Source organism: Mastomys coucha, unplaced genomic scaffold (assembly GCF_008632895.1).
Source record: "Mastomys coucha isolate ucsf_1 unplaced genomic scaffold, UCSF_Mcou_1 pScaffold7, whole genome shotgun sequence".
NCBI classification, from domain to species: domain Eukaryota; kingdom Metazoa; phylum Chordata; class Mammalia; order Rodentia; family Muridae; genus Mastomys; species Mastomys coucha.
The window spans coordinates 53,093,027-53,113,427 of NW_022196913.1; the positions used below are offsets into that span (position 1 = coordinate 53,093,027).

The 20,401-nt window shown below is 42.3% G+C and overlaps 1 pseudogene; it reads right to left on the reverse strand.

Annotated features, from left to right (window-relative positions):
• LOC116081514 overlaps positions 1-20,401 on the reverse strand; it is a 21,739-nt pseudogene continuing 1,338 nt past the window's right edge.

A 20,401-nucleotide genomic window follows, 5' to 3' on the forward strand; every position in this document is an offset into this window, starting at 1 on the left:
TCAGAGCGACCGCCCGGCCGGCGCCAGCGGAGGGGGGAGGCGGGCCGGGTGAATGGGTGACGTCACGGGGACGGCGCCAGGCAGTCTAGGCCGCCGAGCCAATGAATCAGCTGTCGGGGGAGGGAGCCTGCGAGCGAGGAGGATGCAGGAATGCAGCCCTAGCCGCCCAGGCCAGAACTCCGCTGGCTCCTCGAGCAGGGTGCCGCCCTGCTCATTGGCCCGCTGCAGCTGAGCACCACCGCCCTGGCTTCCTGCAGAGCCACGAGCTGGGGGGTCAGTCTCTGAGGTTCTGTGCCACACAGCTACTAGTTTAAATGAGGAAAATTAAGTAAACCTTGCCCTGAGCAGATTAAGATGAGCCTTCAAAGTGTGTGAGCTCCCTTGTGAGCTCGCTGGGGGCTCTGCAATGGCCTAAGTGCTGGGCATCACGGAAAATAAGAGAAATCAGAGTGTCCATAAGACCTCACAACAGAGCTGGAAAGAAAGGAGTAGACCAGGCTGAGGGGTCAGGCTTCCAGCCAGGGGCATTCTCTTCCATTGCTGAGTGTTGCTGGCAGTGCCTGTAGGAATCTGGCTCAGAAGACAACTGGCACAAAGGACTAGTTTTTTAATGTCCCCGAGTTCTGTTCATCCTACATCCTACTTTGGGGTCCATTACACGGTGTCATCCAGAAAGCTTTAACGTCATTTCAGAATCCCAAGCCTTTACTCACATGGTAGGGACTGGAGAAAGCCCGTGGAACGTCCACGGCACCAGAGCAAATAGGCTTTCACAGAGGCGTGCGTGAAAACAGAATGTCCTTGAATTCTTGGACATCCATCTTATTGGGTGCTTGCTGCGTTGGGTGGTGTTCAGTGTAGTGATGCAATGTCTCTGGGGCTGTAGCTTACCTATTACAGAAGATGACCTAAAAGCTGTCTTCCAGCCACCCACAGGGGACCTTTCTTTCTGTGATCATGTCCTTAAATCTGTCTTCCAGCCACCCTGAGGACCTTTCTATGATTATGAAATGAGACTTGGAGAGACACTCCTTCAAGACTCCTCCTGAGGTTTTATGAGCCTATCTTTCTATAATTGCATAGGTTTATCATCCTTTAAAACTGAGGTTTGTGTTTGCTATGGATGATATTTGCTCACTGCACAAACATTTCAGAGCCCCGGGCTATGTTAATAGTATACATTAGAGCTTTGAACTTGAAATTCCAAAAACAAAAAACTAAAACCTAAAATATCGAATCACCATATGCATTAGTCATTTCTCTGTTGCTGTGATAAAACACTGTGACCAAAAGCAACTTACAAAAGGAAAAATTTATTTGGGCATATGGTGCTAGGAGCCCATCAATGGGGAGGGGGCGGGCATGTCTTCAAGAGCAATCATGGTGGACTGGAGCAAAAAACTGAGAGCTCAGATCTTGAACTACAAGCGAAAAGCAGAGAGAACTGGAAATGGTTCAGGACTTTAAATCTCAGAGCCTACCTCCAGTGACATAGTTCCTTCAATAATGCCACACTTCCTAAATCTCCCCCAAACAGTGCCACCCAACTGGGGACCACATGCTCAAATACATGAGCCTACAAGGGACATTCTTATTCTAAAGATCATACTGGATGGCCCAGCTATACCATTCCTGAATGTATCTCTAGGAGAGGCAGTAAAGGAATTCTAACCAGCCTGGGCATGGTGAGCATAGCCCAGGTGGGTCTTGCCCTTCTCCTCCATTCTCTCTTGCCTGGTCAAAAACCTTTAATGTTCCTTAGCTACCAAGGGCTATTTCCTTATTTGGCCATGTCTTCCTCCTGAGGCCTACTACCAAGGTCCAGCTATGAAAGTATAGAAGTCCAGCAATTAGAACCCCCTCTGGGTCACCTAATTAACACACCCAATTAAAATCTCATCCTAACTCAGGGTCTCTCCTCTGCCTTTACAAACCTCCATTTGTCTAGGGGGCATAGATGTCTCCTCTCTATCCAGAGGCATAGATAGCGTGCTTTATTGGTGGGTTTTATAGAGTACCAGGGCTTAGGGGTGGGAGGGTAGGTGTCAGAGGAGAACCACAGGAGAGGAAGAAGAAGATGAATGGAGGAGAAGCATTGTGAGTTAGGTGAGTCAAGAAAACATGGCCCAGAGGGTTGACCTGTTGGAGTTGAGAGCAGCCCAGATGAAACACAGTAATAACTTGGGGTGCTTTCTTCCCACAGGGACAAATCTCACCACCCCTCTCCCTTGTTCCCTTCCACTTCCCCCTAGCTTCTATCTGCTGCCTTTGTCTCTTATTTCCTGTCCTTTGTTTCAAATAACTCTTCTCTGTGCTGAGAACTCAGTCTTGAGGGTCCTGAGTGTATAGGAAATCCTTTCAGTCAGCATGCCACAGAGAGTCTTCCATTATGTTTACTGTTGTGCTGTTAATGCTTGCTAATAAATGGAACCAACCTAGATGTCCACCAAAAGATGAATGACTAAGGAAACATGGTGACTATGGGATTTTATTCAGTGGTAAAGAATGAATTCAGGGCATTGAAATCTAGGACTGCAAGAAAATGGACTGGAGATTAGCATGTCAAATGAATTAACTGAGACCCAGAAGAACAAATATTACATGTTATTTTTAGTTTGAAGGGTCTGCATTTAAGTTTGTGATATGTATGCATGTGTGTATGTGTGTGCATTCATGTGTAGGATATGAAGGTAGTAAGAAGACCCTGAAAGGGAAAGAATAACATGAAGAAAAGGGAGACAAGTAAAGATATTAAGGAAATACATGTGACAAGAAAGCCAAATGGGGACATTAATTAGTTGGGGGTGGGAGGCAGGATGGGGAGAAGGGGATGAACTCCAGCAAGGGTGAGAGGGGATAGTGGAGGGCAGTGGGGGAGGGAGACAAAACAAAGTTAGATGACATATATGCCTGGAAAAGCCATGATAAATCCCATTGTTTTGTATACTGAATTTAAAAAAGGAGTTAAATAATATTTCTGAACTAACATAATTTAAAGATACACATATAAGAAATAAACTATAAAAACCAAAACAAATGGGGGAAAATCCTGCTCCAGTCTTGATTCCCTCAGAATTTGGAGTGCATTCAAGTTAGCGACTCACCAAGCATCTGGTTGAAATATGAAAAAGAGCAAGGCATTAGATTCTGTATCTCTAAGCACACTCAAGTGCCGATAGCCCTGGATCACACTGCATAAAGAGGATCCTGACATCAAAATACCAAAGAATGCCTGTGAGGAAGGAAAGCTGGAGCGAGGTGACAGAGCCCGCGGTGGGACAGAACCTGTGAGGAATCCAGCAGGATGAAAAAGCCCGTGGAAAAGAAACGGCATGTAGAACTACTCTGTTTACTTTACTTTAATTATGGAATATTTGGGGAATTACGAGAGAAGGCATTAGACATTCGGTGGCGATAGCGAGACAGTGAACCACAAAACTGGAGAGTTCCTTCCAGAACAAAAACTTAAAGGCTGCCGATCCCAACAAAATTCTAATGAATGAGAAAGATGAACAGGCTTGTGATTTCTTTAGATGGTGGCCAAGTTCAGAGTAAAAACCAAATTTAAAGGTTTTTGATTGATCGAAAAAACCTTACTGCGGTTTGAAAGAAAAATACCGCCTGTGGACCCCAGCTGCGTGTTATTTGAAAGGCTATGGGACCTTTAAGGAGAGGAGCCTCTCCAAAGGAAGTGGATCACTAGATGTGGGTCTTGAGTTTTTATTAGCCCCGCCTCACTTCCTGTGTAGTCTCTGCTTCTTGACAATACCTGCCACGTGACCAGCTGCCTCGTGCTCCTGTCACTATGCCCCTGCCCCAAGCGCGCGCGCGCGCACACGCACACACACACCATGATGAACTGTTTCCCCTGGAACCATAAGCCAAAGTAAATCGTCTCTTTTCCTTAAATTGCTTTTGTCAGATTATATATAGTCAGAGCAAAGAGAAAACTTACTACATTCCTTAGAGATGTTAGTCAGCTTTATAGTGTTATAATACATACTTGATATATTCAACTTACAAAGAGTACACATTTGTTTTGCCTCACCGTTTGGAGATTTCAACCCAATGCTACAGTCACCTCCTTGCCTTGGGGCCTGTGGTAAGGCAGCAGAGCACAGTGAAGTTCAAACTGTGGAGCCAAGTTACTCACATCATGGTGGGGACTAGAAGAAAATGAAAGACCAGGGTCTCTCAATTCGGGTCATGCCCCAGTGACCCAAAACCTACCAAGATGCCCCACCTTTAAAGTTCAGCTGCTTTCCCAGTAATGCCGCTCTGGGGATGATGCGCTTGCTGAGGCAAACACTGCAGATCCAAACCATAGCAGAACAAAAACAGTGTCCTTGATAGAAGACGGTTAGATGACCCTCATGGAGCCCCTAGTGACTACACGGTGCTTTACCATCGATTGACTTGATTTTATCTTTGTTTTAATAATCTAAGTCAAATAGTCAAGATTTTCAGTGCGGTGCAAGTGAAAGCATTAGGGAAAAAATGAAATGAGAGAAAGAAAGGATGAGAAACAAACAGAAAGAAAGGGTCAGGGGAGCTAAAGGAAGCAGCATGAAGAGACCAAGAATGGAGTTAGGGTATGGTCTGGCCTAGGAAAATGAGGTAGTAAAAGTGTTTAGTCTGGAAAAAAAAAATGTTATATTTGCATAAATTATAATAGCCAGAACCAGCCGACTAAAATATCTTTTCTAGTAAAATAACATTAACAGCTTCTCTTTATCCCTCTTCTGGCCCAATATACTTTCTTTTCCTTACCTTGGCTTCCGGTAGCAGCATCCCTACCTTTTTATAAACAAGAATGCTGGCCCTCAATCCTGCAAGCATTTCTTCAGTATCCCTGAGAGTGGAGCCCCAGCATCAGTATCTTTAGTATCCCCAGGTGGATGTAATGTGCAGCCAGTGTTGAGAGCCACTGATCTCATTCACAGTCTCAAGCTCATTTCATGGCTTCTTTTCTGCCCCCTGAACACACCCTCCCTTTGTGAGCTGTTATAGGAGCACTAGGCCATTTAATTCGTAGTGTGCTTTGTGTTGGATTTTGATGGAGTCTAGCAGATTCTGTGAGTTCAGTATCTTCCATCTATTATTAACTGTCATGGCTTAGTTGTGGCCATATCCAGGATACTGTCCTATCTCTCTCAATGGAACAAGAGAAACAGCAATTTGGTACATTAATGGGTGGAAATGATAAACCTGGTTTTATGAACTTCAAGGAGCCCTCATGGGACTTCATGATGGCTTGCCATTGTTTGATTTGATTTTCTCTCTGCTTTAATAATCTAATTCAAGGCTTCACATGGTGGCTCACACAAGTAGTCTTAACACTAGGAAGGCAGCAAGAGGAAAGTGGCTGAGAGTTCAAGGCTAGCCTTGGCTACACAGTGAATTCCAGCCCAGGTAACAGGAGAAAACTCTATCTCAAACATTCAAGGCAATAATAGTAACAACAGTCATCTATTTTAACAGCTTTATTAGGATTACATCTGAAGGAAGAGGTACATCCTTAAAGAAGCCATTGGCTCTTGGAAATTTTTTTTTCCTGAATCATCTTTCAGAGGTCGTTAATCACTTGTTCCAAAAAGAATTCTGAGAGTGAGTTGTACTTCTTGATCTTTCTTTACCAATTAAGTTTGAAACTGTCACTTATTTCTTTCATCACTCCAAAACTGATTGAATACTAACAGTGTGTCAGAAACGGTTTCAGATCTGGGTATGCAGTAGGGGTGAGGTGGGGTGGGGTAAGAGCAGCTTTCTTTTCTGAAGGAGGAAGAGATAAGTGCAGTAGAATCCAGCTGTTCTGAGTTTGGAGATGTGAAAGGCTTCCCCCATCCTCAGCACAGATCCATTATCAGTATTGTTTTAAGATCCATTTATGGAATGCATTTTTTTAAATACCTAATGACTTCATGTGCTACAATGAAACCAATTGTCTTCTCCTTCTTCCCTTCCCTCTGCCTAGTCTAGATTCTTCCTGGATTATCTTTGTGACTACTCAAATTCAAGTACAAATACAATCTCATTTCTCCATTTTCTTGGGCACTATTCTGTATCTGTTTTTCACTTAGAAACATTGGGGGAGTACCCTTCCTTCTCGATGCACTCTGCTTTGCTCTGTAATTAAGATTCATGGCTGCAAGCCTTGTCAATTACCGGTCTCACTGCCACTGATGGTAACTCACTACCATGTCCAATCAAAAAAAGAGATTTTATTTATCCTATCTTATGAGAATTTCACCTGCATGTATTCATGTGCACCATACATGTTCATGGTGCCTGTAGAGGCCAGAATAGAATGTCAGATCCCATAGAATTGCCATTAAGGATGGTCGTGAGTCACCTTGTGGATGCTGAGAACCCAACCAGGGTCCTCTGGAAGAGCAGGCAGTGTTGCCTGAGTCATCTCTCCAGCCTCTTCAAATCTTTTCTTGCAAAACGACATGGTTAACCTCAGATGTGTGACTTGGCATGCACACATTAAGTTTACCTGAAGGGTAGGGATGTGTGAGTGTACTATAGTCACTGTGCCTTTTACAGGTCTTGTGATAACATTTCCAATGGTTTCCCTCAGGCAGGGAATCTCTAGGTTGAACCAGAGAAATATCTTAAGGTCTTTTAGGTATTTACTGACTAGAAAGCACCAATTTATCTTCTCACTTACATGGTATACATAATCCATTTCACAGAGAATTATAAGTGTTACGAAATGTACCACCCCACCTTCAAATAACTATGTTCACATTATAAGTGGGCAATAACAGACCTAATGTTATAGATGTATTTTATAGGTATCAGTTTGAACTTTACCGTGTATTTATTTGAAATTATATAATTATGGACTAGTTTATTTCTTGTGCAATTTTGAAGAGTTTTCATTTTTTCTGTTTGATCTATAATAAATTAATATACCTACAATAAGTGACATGTTTGTTAAACCCTTACTCATTCCATGTTGCTGGTCAATGCATTCTTTTTTTTTTTTGGTTTTTCAAGTCAGGGTTTCTCTGTATAACTCTGGCTGTCCTGGAACTCACTCTGTAGACCAGGCTGGCCTCGAACTCAGAAATCTGCCTGCCTCTGCCTCCCAAGTGCTAGGATTAAAGGCGTGCGCCACCACCGCCCAAAGATTTATTTATTATATGTTAAGTACACTATAGCTGCCTTCAGACGCACCAGAAGAGGGCATCAGATCTCATTATGGGTGTTATGAGCCACCATGTGGTTGCTGAGATTTGAACTCAGGACCTTCGGTAGAGTAATCAGTGCTCTTAACTGCTGAGCCATCTCTCCAGCCCTTGGTCAATGCATTCTTAATGGATCTTGTGGATTATGAAACTTTTGCTTGAGTTTGGCATACCATTTCCTTAAACAAATTTTAAAAAAAAAGTTTAAAAATTACAAAATAAAATATAGTTTTATTTGCTTCCAGGTACAAAGATATCTAGGTCACTCTAAAATCAGATTAACATTCTTGGGTTGTTTTGTTTTGTTTTGTTTCTTTTTACAATTTTCTAGTTCCTGTAGGCATTTCTACTATTTTTTTAAACCTTAATTAATCACTTATATTTCTTAACAGCTACCTACAGTATGACATTTACAAAAACATGTGGAGCTGGAGACATGTGGAGCTCAGTCTTGGAGGGCCTGGCGGGTATGTATGAAGCCCTGGGTTCTGCCTCTCGAATGGCAAAGGAAAAGGGGCATGGGGAAAATGGAGGAAGGGAAAAAGAAGGAAAATCAACTGTACCCTCGTGTTGAGGTGTGTAGTCCAGGCTGACCTGAAACTCACTATGTAGCCCAAGCTAACCTCTAACTTACAGCAGCCCCCCTAGTGTTGGAATCACAGGTATGAGCCACCATGTTGATTCATGTCTTCATTCTTAAAACTACCTTTACAAATACAGATAACTAAAAAAAAGTGAGTGGGGGAAAATTAAGGTTAACCATAATTCCTTTGACCGAGATCATCCCTGCCAACGTTTAGAGCAAACCTGTGAGTTTGCTTTATGTAATTATATCAATAACACAAATGTTGTGAGGTTTTTGCAAAAATATCGTTATTATACTATGTACATATCTTGTAACCTATTTTTTTGTTTCTTGATAGCTACATAAGGTGATGAGATATCCCTCTGGCTGGCTGGTAAACCTATCTCTTCTTTCTCAAATGTCACCCATTAAAAGGGACGAGGACTCCGGTGATGTCACTTTGGCTTCTAGTCCTGCACAGAAGCATTCCAGTAAGCTTCATTCCCCCCTTCATCAGCCCAGAATTTCCTGAGGCATCATAAGTCCATTGTTCCTCAAAGGTGCCTTTTCTTCCAAGGCATACCTGCCCTGCCCACGTATCAATGCTCTGCCTGCCTTAAGGGAGACAGCACAAGAGGAGAAACAGAGCCAGGCATGGTTTGAAGTGTTCTGGACCGGGTTTCTTTACAGCTTGTTTTCCAAGTTCTTGCCTGCCTTCCCTCTAGCCCATCCACACACATGCTCCACCCTTGGCACCATTTTTTAACGTATGCCCCTAATTATTTCTTAACAAAAATGAGAACATAATTTGCTCTCCCACAGACCTAACGTTAGATTTATTCTAGCTGCTACACAGGGAGAGATGGGTCTATCAATTATGAATGTCTTCGTGCATGCAGAGGCGGTGGCAGAGCAGCAGTAAGCCTACCTGTTTCTGGAGACTTGCCCTTATAAATAAATAACGAGATGTTCTGTGAAATGCCTTCAGCAAAGGCAGGGGGAGCATTCCTTCTAGATGTTAAGTGTAAAATCTAAATGAACAGCTCAGAACCTGTCACAGTTTGTGAGAAACACAGGGAAATGGACAATGCATTTCCATACTGTGTATTCAACATATTAATGACCACTTATGATATGATGTTACAGCCCACCATCATCTATTAAATGTTATACCAAAAAAGTTGTGCCAAATTTAGTGACTTCAATAAAAGCGAAAAGACCCGTAGTATACTGGAACATTAAAATGTGTCATTTTCCTCTTCCCCAAGTTAACTGATGTTAAGACTTCGTATATTAAACCAAGATGCTAAATCAGACAGCTCCCTGCAACAGTGGCCAGTAGCCTCCTGAGCTGGCCATTTTCTGGACCAGAGATAAGGAATCCTGTCTCCTGCCAGGGTAGAAAATGCTTTGTGGTTACCACTAGAGGGCAAATAGCCTCGTGGACTTCACTTTGGCCAAAGGGTATCTCTGCCCAGCCAGCCAGTTTCCAGGTCTCAAGTGACACACTTTTAAATCTTGCATTACCAACTCTTGATCAACCCTCAGGCTTAGCAGGTAAGAGCTTTGTTTGTGTTAAGGGAACATGCAACTGTCCCCTTTTCTCCATCTCTTTTGGAGGCTAGATCTCATTCCTCAGTGTAGCCAATACAGAGATCCTCAGGGATATCCTTTGTTCTCTAGCTAGTAAGCCCCACAGTGTGCAGCAGGGCAGCTGAACCTGGCATCTTCCAGCGCTTCCAGACCTCACAGGCACCCAGGTACCCTTCTCCCTGCTTCCTCTCTGTGAACTTTGCAGGGCTTTCTACCATTCCAAACTCAGGGTTTCTGGCAGTTCCGTAAGCGTACAGTTATTTCATTTGTCCCCATCTTAACTCAGGCTGTGACTTCTCTCTCCAATTGAAAACTCAGTTCAGATGTTAGCTATGGGAATCCTAGTCTCTGCTGGTCCCCCTGCCTCACACCTTCTTCCTTTTCCAAACCAGTACACTTCGTTCTTACGGCTTCCCCCTCTTCTGTTTACTCTGCCCTTGCCAGTGACCAGCCAAATGTGAGCAGTGGCTCTAGTTTGAAATACAGGCTCAACTTCTCTGTTATGTCTTTGCCACAGAACCTTGGAGAATCCAGCATGAGTTCTAGAAACAGTATGGAGTACAAATGACTCCCTCCTCCCCAGGAAGCAGTGAACTGAACTGTGGGTTTTGAAGACCAAGTCTTTTGGCCTTTCAGAAAGGAGGCAGGGGATTTCTTTGTTTAAAATGTAGATTTTCTTGCAAGATAAAACAAATGTTTTTGGTTTGTTTGCTTGTTTTATTATAAGTTGATATTGGAAAGTTGTGTGCTTTTTGAGGGGAAAAGCAAGGCCCAAAGATGAGCAGATGGTCCTGAGAGGCAGCAGGGAGCCTTGGAGAAAGGCACTGTTGGAGGTGGGCTCCCCAGAGGGCTCTCTGCCTTAAGGCTGAGCTCATGTTTTGAATTCTTCAAGCCAGCTAGTAAGTGCTGTTTTGGTAGGTTCTGGAAACCTTGCAAGGTAGGAACTCCAAGCTTGAGGAGGTAAATCACTAGGGTTTCTTGTATCTGGCCCTCACCCACTCCCATCTCTCGCCTGCGTCCTGCTATGGGAAAGTAAATGGTTTCTGCCACTATGATACTCTTCATGCTGACACTGGGGGCAAGAAGCTGTGGACAAATCCCTTGGAAACGATGAGCCAAAAGAAATCCTTTCTCCTCCATGTTCTTTCAGGCATTGTGGTTACATCAGTGAGTGGTCTAATGAAGGGGGAATTCTGCCTCCACTAGAAAAATAACCACCAAATAAGGTCCACAGCCCATAATCAAGTTCTTTATTCCCTTTTATTTTTCAGGGAGAACCAAACTCTTCATTACTGCCAAGGGAAATCTGGACAAACACACGAGGTAAGAGGAATATTAAGGAAAAAATGACGTCTAAATGTAATGTGGTCTTCTAGATGGGGTTCTGGGACAGAGCAAGGACATTAGAGGAAAACTAAGGGAATCTGACTGAAGCAGAGACTTCAGTTACAAATAATGTTAACTCATTAATGCTAATTACATATACCACACTAAAGATTGATGTTGGCAATCAGGGCCAAGCAGGTATAGAGTATATGGATTCTCTTACCTTTTTAAGGTCTCTGTACATTGAAAATTGCAACCTGTGTAGAGATTTATCCAGGGTCATGACTCCATCACTCTTTACTCTCTTCTTGGCTTTGGAACAGTTTTTAGATTCAGAGATCATCTCTGCTACTATTATTGTTGTCATTTAATATTTAATTTATCTCCTCTACCTGTTCACAATTGTTTAAAAACATAATAGTTCATTGGTGAAGAAGAATATGCCCACCCAATATCCTATTTTTAGTTATTGTCAGTAAAATCCCATAGTTATTTGAACAACGACAAAAAGTCCAAGACACTTTTAGTGTCCTAAAACTCAAATAGCCCAGGCTGGGGTGAGGTTTGGAGCTGGCCTTGAAAACATGAAGACATGAGTTTGACACCCCAGAACCCACTTTTACAAAGCCAGGTGTGGTGCTGTGTGCTTGTCACTCACACACACAAACACACACAAACCAGCTGAGTTGGTGAAGACACGAGCTTGGCAGCCAGCTCACCTAGCCGGTTTGGAAGTTGCATGCCCACAAGACTCTATCTCAAAAAATAAGTGGAACAGTGCCTGAGAAACACCCTTGGGCTTCTGTACTCACACACACTCACACACACATACACACACATATACACACTCACACATACATACATACATTCACACATACACACACTCATAAATACACATACATACACTCATAAACACACATACACACACTCATATACATGCACACATTCACAATACACACTCATAAACACACATACACACACACTCACACACATACACACACATACACACACATACATGTACACACTCACACATACACTCATAAACACACATATACACATACACACACTCATAAACACACACACACACATACACACTCACACATACATACATTCCTCCAAACCCCTCCCTCTCTTTCTCTTACACATACATACACACTCACACAAATACATATACACACACACTCTCTCTCACATGCACACAAACACAATATACATGTGTACACAGACATGTACATAAACACACATGTACACACAGACAGAAGCACATCTATACACAAAGTTATATAAATGTCAGAACTAAAGAAATTTCTGCTTAAATATTGCAATTGGAGCAAATTATATAATTCAACTCTTATAATACACCATGAAATATATTTGCATTAAAAAATACTTCTCTTTGGTTTTGTTTTTGTTTTCATACAAGGTTTCTCTATGTAGCCCTGGCTGTCCTGGAACTTGTTCTGTAGACCAGGCTGGCCTTGAATTCACAGAGCTATGCCGGCCTCTGCCTCCTGAGTTCAGGATTAGAAGTGTATGCCACCACATCCTAGCTAACACTTCTCTTTGAAACTCACAAATTTTCTCTGCAATGCAACCAAACAATTGCAATTCATATCAGTCATGTAAAGATTTAAAATTTCTACCTTAATGGAACCGCATTTCCTTATTCACTTAATCAAATAACACACAGACTTCTAAAAAAAAGATAACTTGGCAATTACAGTTGTTCACTTTGGGGGGAAAGGTGAACATTGTCACTCTGTCTTTGACCAGCCTGTCACTCTGTTTCCCACTTGTGGACTATTGGAGCAGGTGTCCATAGCAGCCACTGCCCTAACTGGATGGAGATGCCAAGGTAAGTGACACACAGCCCTTAGCTGAGAGGTGGGGGAGGGGAGACAGGAAGAAGAACTCCATCCCTTCAAGCAGTTGGGCTACAATTGCTCAGTCTTATTGTCAGTAATCAAAAATTTTGGAAGGCAGCTATGCTCACCACTCTACACCCAATCAAAACTTCTGATTTAGTAAAATGGGGATGTGTCACTAGAAGGACGGCTCAGGCATTGTGAGTGCACACTGCTCTTGCCGAGGACTGGAGTCCATCTCCTGAATCATTGGCTTATAGCCTCCTTTGGCTTATAGCCTCCTTTAATGCTAGCCCTGGGACATCAGATGCCTCTGCCCTCCTGGGGCCCCTGCTTATACTCACACAGACATACATGGATACAAATAAAATAAAATGAAATGAAATCTTCTTTAAAACGAGAGATGTTTATGCATGTAAACTATATCCTTAAAAGCAGCATTAGGCAATAGCATCTCACTGTGGCTGGGAGACCAACATGAGAACAGTCTTACGACACCCTGTGCTATTGTGATTGAGTCGCGAACATGGAGCTATGGGGATACGGGGCTGGCTGGGTGTGTCTAAGCAGGAGCCTGGGAGAAGCCTGCGCAGAGGAGGAAACATTTCAGCCCACTCTTCGGGGCATTCTTTGAATATTGGTAACGCAAAACATGAGAATATATCTCTACCGGTTTTATCCTGAACCAGTGATACCAAAACACCACTCTTGTTTCCTGGAGCCATTTCTGTTCTCACGTGATCTCCTATCCACACTCATCTTTTCTGAGTGCATACGTTGTCACTCATTTTCCATCTTGGTGAATCCAGATCCGTTGGTCAGCTTCCAAGGCCGTCCTCCCTGTCAGTTCCCCGACACGTCTACTCTTGGTCCCAGAGATACCTCCCAGACACAACCAGACAGGAATCCCAGTTTTATCATCACGTTTCAAAGCGACACCTGCTGCCATGACTCCGGCTTCAGTGTTCCCAACCAAGTGTAAGAGCTCTGTGGGTCTTTTCTTGGCAGACAAAGAGAGCCCAAATTAGCAACTGTCCATTAAACCTGGTGATGGGTCAGACTGCTGTGGTCCCACAGAGCTCCCAAGCCAGTGCCCAGCTCATAAATGGTTCCCAGGGTTTTGGATGAATTCATGAAACGTCAATAATTAACATGACCACAGCTCAAGGGTAACGGGATGACCTGGAGAGAGAAAAAGGTGCCACCTATGAACGAAGGTTATCTGTTTCACGCTGCTGCCAAATCTCTCAAAGACACTGCCCTTGATTTGGGACTAGGAGCATATCACAGTTAACAATTTTATCTATATAGTTTGATTTAAAACTTGGCTCTGGAAGCCAAGATTTAGTAATTATGCAACGTGAGATGTAATAAGGGCTCTGGCTTTGGAGTTTGGGCTCCCGAGACTGTCTTCTGGGATGTTCTCATTCACTCTTCCTGGCTGTCAATCTCAGTTGAAATATGGTAGGCCTTTACAGATTTAACTGAGGATCTACTTTTTTTTTTTTAATCAAGAACTTAAAAGTCTAGAAACAATTTCCAATCCTTATTTGGAGAAACGTACCAGTCAGAAAATGTCTGGCCATGAGGGTGTGTGCCTGTGATCTCAGCAGCTTTTGAAGCTGAGACAGGGGGATTGCTAAGAACTTCTGAGGGCTGAAGTTCAGCTAGCACTCATACAATTAACCACAACACATCTTAGTTGTGTATAAAGTTGGCACCTGAGCAAACAGAGCAGAGGGGGAGAAAGATGTCTCTTTGTAACTTCCACTGGACAACTAGAAAATAGTCTAAATAAGCCTTATCTTTAAAAAAAAAAAAAAAACATTGAACAATGATTTAAAAAACCCCTAAGTTTAAAGCAAATATCATCTACAGAAGTCAAATTCCCAAGTGGCTGACCCTCTGTACCCCACATCTTAACATGTCCCTTAGGCGGAGAAATGGGTGGTCTCCCTCACTCCTTCTCGGAGCTCCTCTTGGCTTTCCGTCTTCCGAGGTTTTGCATCTGTGTGTACGTTATAGCAGGCGTTCGGATGAAGCTGGTGGTTTATGTGCACCGTCTTCACCTAGAACTGAGATTCTCCAGACCCACTCATTAAGCTGGAAAGCCACGTGGAAGTCATCCATAGTCCTCACAGCAGTACTCAACAGAGAATGGCCACAAATAAAAAATGGCCTCTGATAGAAATTAGCATTAATACTATAATAGAATAAGCACACAGGCTAGCATGGCAGGCAGAATCTTTTAGGGGTTTACTAAGGTATGGCCTTACAGCAAGTCACCAGCATAACCGATGACCTAAAACATCCGAATATCCCATGGTGTGAAATATCAGAGTAGCCCAAGTGCCTGCATATCTATGCTATGCGGAATCTAAACTTTGTAATAAAACCCTAAAGTGCCCAGTTCTTCTTTAAGACCACCACCACCTAGTCAAGAAGCCACCCAGGAGAATATTGTCTGTAAGAGCATGCAAAAACATTCTTGCAGCTCAGGTGCTGGAACCCCACTGACAAAGGAAGCCAAGGGAGGAAAGCCTGATGGGGGTGCTTTGCTTCCTGTGACCCTTGTAAGGAGTAACTAGAGGGAGGGACAACTCTGAGCCACACCCAGATTCCAGGTGGCTGTCAGAACTATTCCTGCTCATCGTTGGGGCGTGGGGGAGAGAATTCCAGGTGACCTGACAGACCACTTGGCCAGCAGATGCCTGGGTAGAGCGGAGAAGATGAAAGAGGGCGGCTGGTCAGAGTTTTAAATTACAGATCTTAGGTCTCAGGGTGCAAACTAAGGAGTGTACCTAGAGCCTAGGGCCACAAAGAGCTCTGACAACCAAACTGGCTTCACAGTGTGCATCTTAACCGGAGTTCTGCTAGCTTATCCACCCATTCTATTTACAAGGGAATCCAAGGATATTCACAAGCAAGACAAAGTGGGAGGGAGGGCTTCGTACTTACAGAATTTGGGTTGGGGAGGTTGTTTTTGTTTTTGTTTTTGTTTTTCTGTCTCTGCTGTTGTTGATTTGGAGACAAAGTCTCAGATCGTAACTCACGCAGGACTGTTATACTAAGTAGCCCAAGCTGACCTTGAAGATCCTCCCACACACTATGGCCGCAGCTAAGCACCTCCATGCCAGGCTGTACTGGAAGGTTTGTGAGAGGATCCTCTTTGCAAGTGTTCTTCCCGAGTGGAAAGCAGATACACTGGGTCACCTGCTTCAATTCCTAGCTCACTGAAACCAGAGAGAGTTGAAGAAATGACTGGATGTTGTTCTGCCAGGATTGCCAGGTTCCTGTTTTTATTTTGAATACATCAAATTTAAAATCTTTCTTCCCTAGAGGTACAAACTGAGGTAGGTAAGTTATATCTCCATTCTGATGAGGTCTTTCCCAGAGAATGAAGCTTCTTCTGCCTGTATTATCATATCAGCTGACATGGCTGACCCACATACAGCCTCTTCTCCGACTTTCCTCCCAGTGGCTACTCTTTAACTCCTTGGGTGTTGCTTCTTTTTTTTTTTTTACCAAACCTATGGAAAGTGAAGTAATGTAGAACTCACTCCTGGAACCAGGAACCTCTTCTCTAGCTAAGGTCAGGTTCAGGAACATGCTACCCAATATTTCTGTATCATATAGTGTGTCCATTATATTTCTTGTTACTGTAACGAAATCCTTGACAAAGCAATTTAAGAAAGGAAAGATTTATTTTGGCTTACAGTTGGAGGGTACAGTGTATCGTGGTAGGGACCACACAGCAGCAGGTTTGTGAGGCAGCTGGTCATATTGTGTCCACTTTCTAGAAGCAGAGAAAGATGCATGCTGGGATTCCACTCACTTTCTACTTTGTTTCCAGTTAAATCCAGGAGATGCTGCCACCCAGCTTCAACGTGGATCTTCCTGCCTGATATGAGTCTCTTTGAAAATGCTCTGACTGGTAAAAGAACAACAAAGTGAGACTGAAAGCTTTGCTTGACATTTGTAACTCTTGTATCAAGTTTGAAGAAGAGGACTTTATAAGTTACTCTTTCTCTGAGATGAATGCTTTTCAAAATTACACAGCTAATGAGCCAAATTCTTACCATCACCTAATGTCTGTGCCACCCTCCAAGCAGAACCATTGTTCATTGAAACAGTTGACGAATGACTATGGATAGACTATCTTAATACCTACACCATTTCTTAAATGAATGTAACCTGTTCTCTGTGGGCTGAGAATGAAGTCATTCACTCAAGTCAAATAGCTTTGACCATAGCAGGAAGTCTGTATCCAAAAATCGAGCCTACAATTCACTTCTTGGTGCAGCTATCAACTCTCAGCTTAGCTACGATGGAGGTAAAATCCTTTGGTGATGTGAGGGTCATTGAAATACAACATTATTACAATGAAACCCAATGTTAAAAATTGTTCTTATTTTGGGCTTGTACCACAGTAAGAGCCAAGATTCTAAACTCTACTAAATACAAAACAAACAAAAAGACTTTATTCATGTTCATTTAAGAAAAATACTAGTAGTGATGTATTATTTTGAAATATACAGTTAATATGTTTGAGGTTATTTAAAATTTATATTGAGAAAAATGTATTTTCACTATTGCTGTAGATGAGCATCTACATAAGACTGTTAAATTGATTGCTGTTTTATATCAAACAACTTTTATAATACTTATTTTTATTGTTATAATATCTTATAAATGTTAAGGAATATGACAAAAAAGATATTGTAGGTATTGAAGGGGGGGTCTCTGGGAGGAGTGGTGGTACAAAAGGGAAACAAGAATGTGATTCAATTCTATTTAATTAAAATATGTTTTTAAATGTTAACAAATTCAGATAAATTGAAATTATGTAACTTTTCTCATCATAATACAATAAAAGTTTTTAAAAAAAGAAAGAAAGAAAGAAAGAAAGAAAGAAAGAAAGAAAGAAGGAAAGAAGGAAGGAAAGAAAGAAAATGCTCTGACTGGCACTTGCAGAAGTTGGTCTCCTAGGTGATCCTGAAACTTGTCATTGACAATCAAGATGAACCATATATATAATTCACTTGGAGATGATTGTCCCAAGCATGTGCTAACAGTATAAAAAGTGACCATGGTTTGTCCCTAGTGTGGCTGTTTACATGCTCAGTGAGCATCTTTGTTGATAAGTGTAGAACTGAACTAGTCTGCACCCAGTGCTATTCCTTTCATGGAAGTCCTCATCAGTAAATAGCAACACTAATTCCAGTTGTTAAAAATTTTCTACAGAATTGTTTGTATATCTGGTTTCTTATACCCCATACTTGCTCCATATTCAGCCAACAGCCATATCTTTGAAGTGAACCCAATGACTTTTGCTTAAATTGCTGTTATTACACACACACACACACACACACACACACACACACACACACCACACATACACATACACACACACACACTGGGAGACAGAGAAAGAGAGAGAGAGACAGAGACAGAAACAGAGACAGTGAGACAGAGAAAAAGAGAGACAGAGAGAAACAGAAACAGAGAGAGTACATGTAACATATGTGTGCATGCACACACAACTTTTAAAAATCATTGCGTTTAATTATATAGGATCTGGCAATTGAACTCAGGATGTCAGGCTTGGTTGCAAACATCTCTCCAGCCCCACAATGACTTTCTAGGATCTCTGATCAGTCACTGTCATAGAAGTGCAATGACTGTAGTTCCTTCCTCCTTCTGTCCTTGTTTTCTATGGAATAGCCACTACAGGAGTCAAAGGGTCTCCTGTCTTCTCTTCATCTCCTCCTGGCTACCAATCATTGGCTGGAACACTGAGAAGTGATGTAAGTGATTTAAAATGGCTTCGACCTAATCTGTTCAAAATAAGACCCATAAGTTAACACATTGATTAATTCACCAGGGTCACTGACTATCAGAAGCAGGCAGAACCTTACAAATCAGTTCTAAGGTTCTGTTTGCCATTCTACAAGAAGAAAGAACAGAGACACGAGAGTCTCGTCTAAGTTAGAACTGCCCCTCTAGGCAGACGAGGTCTCTGCTCCTGTTACTACCCCAGAACTAGGATCTGCAAGTTTTCTTTTTCTCCCAGAAAATCTTGGAGATTTTAAGTCACATTTTCTCTCCTGAGTCAGTTTGCTTCATCTTCCGAAAGCTTATTAATTACAGAAATTCTGTGGTTAGTCTTGTGTTATTTAGAACTGAGTTTGAAAATGAACTGTCAGAGATAACATGGCCTTCCTGACTTATCAGTCCTTTGACTTCTAAGGTCCCTTTAGGGGATGAGTCTATGTTGTTCTCACCAAAGTCCATGAGGAGTTTTCATTGTCTAAACCAGGGGTCCATTGTCACCATGGCTGCCTCAGATCAGCCACCACTCCATGGGTAGTTACACAGTCCTAGGAGTTTCCCAAAGAGAAGCTTAGCTGGGAAATCCCCTTTTCCTTCTAAGAGACTATATTTGGAGGGCCAGTGTACCCTGCTGTCATAAGCATTTCAATATTTATTTTTAAATAATGTCTAACTTTAGGGCTGAGAGCTCGGTCACCAGTTAAGTGTACTCGTACAGAGGACGTGGGTTTAGTTCCCAGCAGTCACATGATGGCTCACAATCTGACTCCAGTTCCAAGGGATCTGTCACCCTCTTATAGCAGCTACGGACCCTGTGTGCACAAGGTGCCTGCTCATGCATGCAGACAAAACACTACATACATTTAAAAAAAAAACAAAAAAATGCCGAGCTTGATTTGTTTGGAAATATAGCATGTATTTGAATATTCCCATTTAAATGATAAGCAACTTATACTTAGAAGAGGGTGAACACACACACACACACAATTGCAAATTAGAGAGTTAATCCCCTTGTCTCCTCATACTTTCCAACACTTCCTTTACCAATGGTAAAGTGGAGACTGATTTTACTCAGTCTTTATTCTAAGATAATCTCCCAGGATTGTTGTTTATATTGTATCTATACATAAGGCCACTTTCTATCATTTATAATATAGTTAATCAGTAGTCTAAGTTTATTGAGCCTAGTGCCATTCAATAACCAGAAGGTACCATGAACGGTTGGCATCATCATCACCATCATCACCATCACCATCACCATCATCACCACCACCATCATCACCACCACCATCATCACCATCACTATCATCTCACCACCATCATTACCACCATCACCACTATCACTATCATCACCATCACTATCATCCCCATCACTTGACTCCACCTCATTCCCTCTGGGCCATTCCCACATACAATATTTTTGACTTGTGAACTTCTTGCCTAAATAACTCAACAAAAATTTCTGTCATGAATTATCCAAGTTTACCTCCAGTCTTAATAAAATCCCCCTGTGTACAATATTTTAAAACATTTGCTGTTAAACCTAACCATTGGTTTTCTTAAATGTCACCCTGATTCACTACATCTTAGTCACACGAAACAGAACAACTGGAGACATGGAGACAGTACCCAGATGTTTGCATTTAAAGTAACTACTTGGGAGATTGTACACAACATTTGGGGACCACTTGCCCTACCCTCAACTCAGCTGCTGCCATTTGTCAAGGCTACTGCTTTGCCAGGGACTATTTAAGATGATGTGAAATAATTCTATTCATTACATCATTAAAGTAACACATGTTTTATAGTATAATTCCTGGGATCTATTTATTTTTACATTCTTTTATTTTCTGTATGCATGTGCACACATGTGGGGTGGGGGCATGTATGGAGGTCAGAAGACAACTTGTTGGGGGTTGTTCTTTCTTTCCACCCTGTGGGTTCCAGGGACCACAGTGAGGCTGTCAAGCTCGGTAGAGAGTACCGTCATCAACTGAGCCCTCCATCTTTTTTTTTTTTTTTTT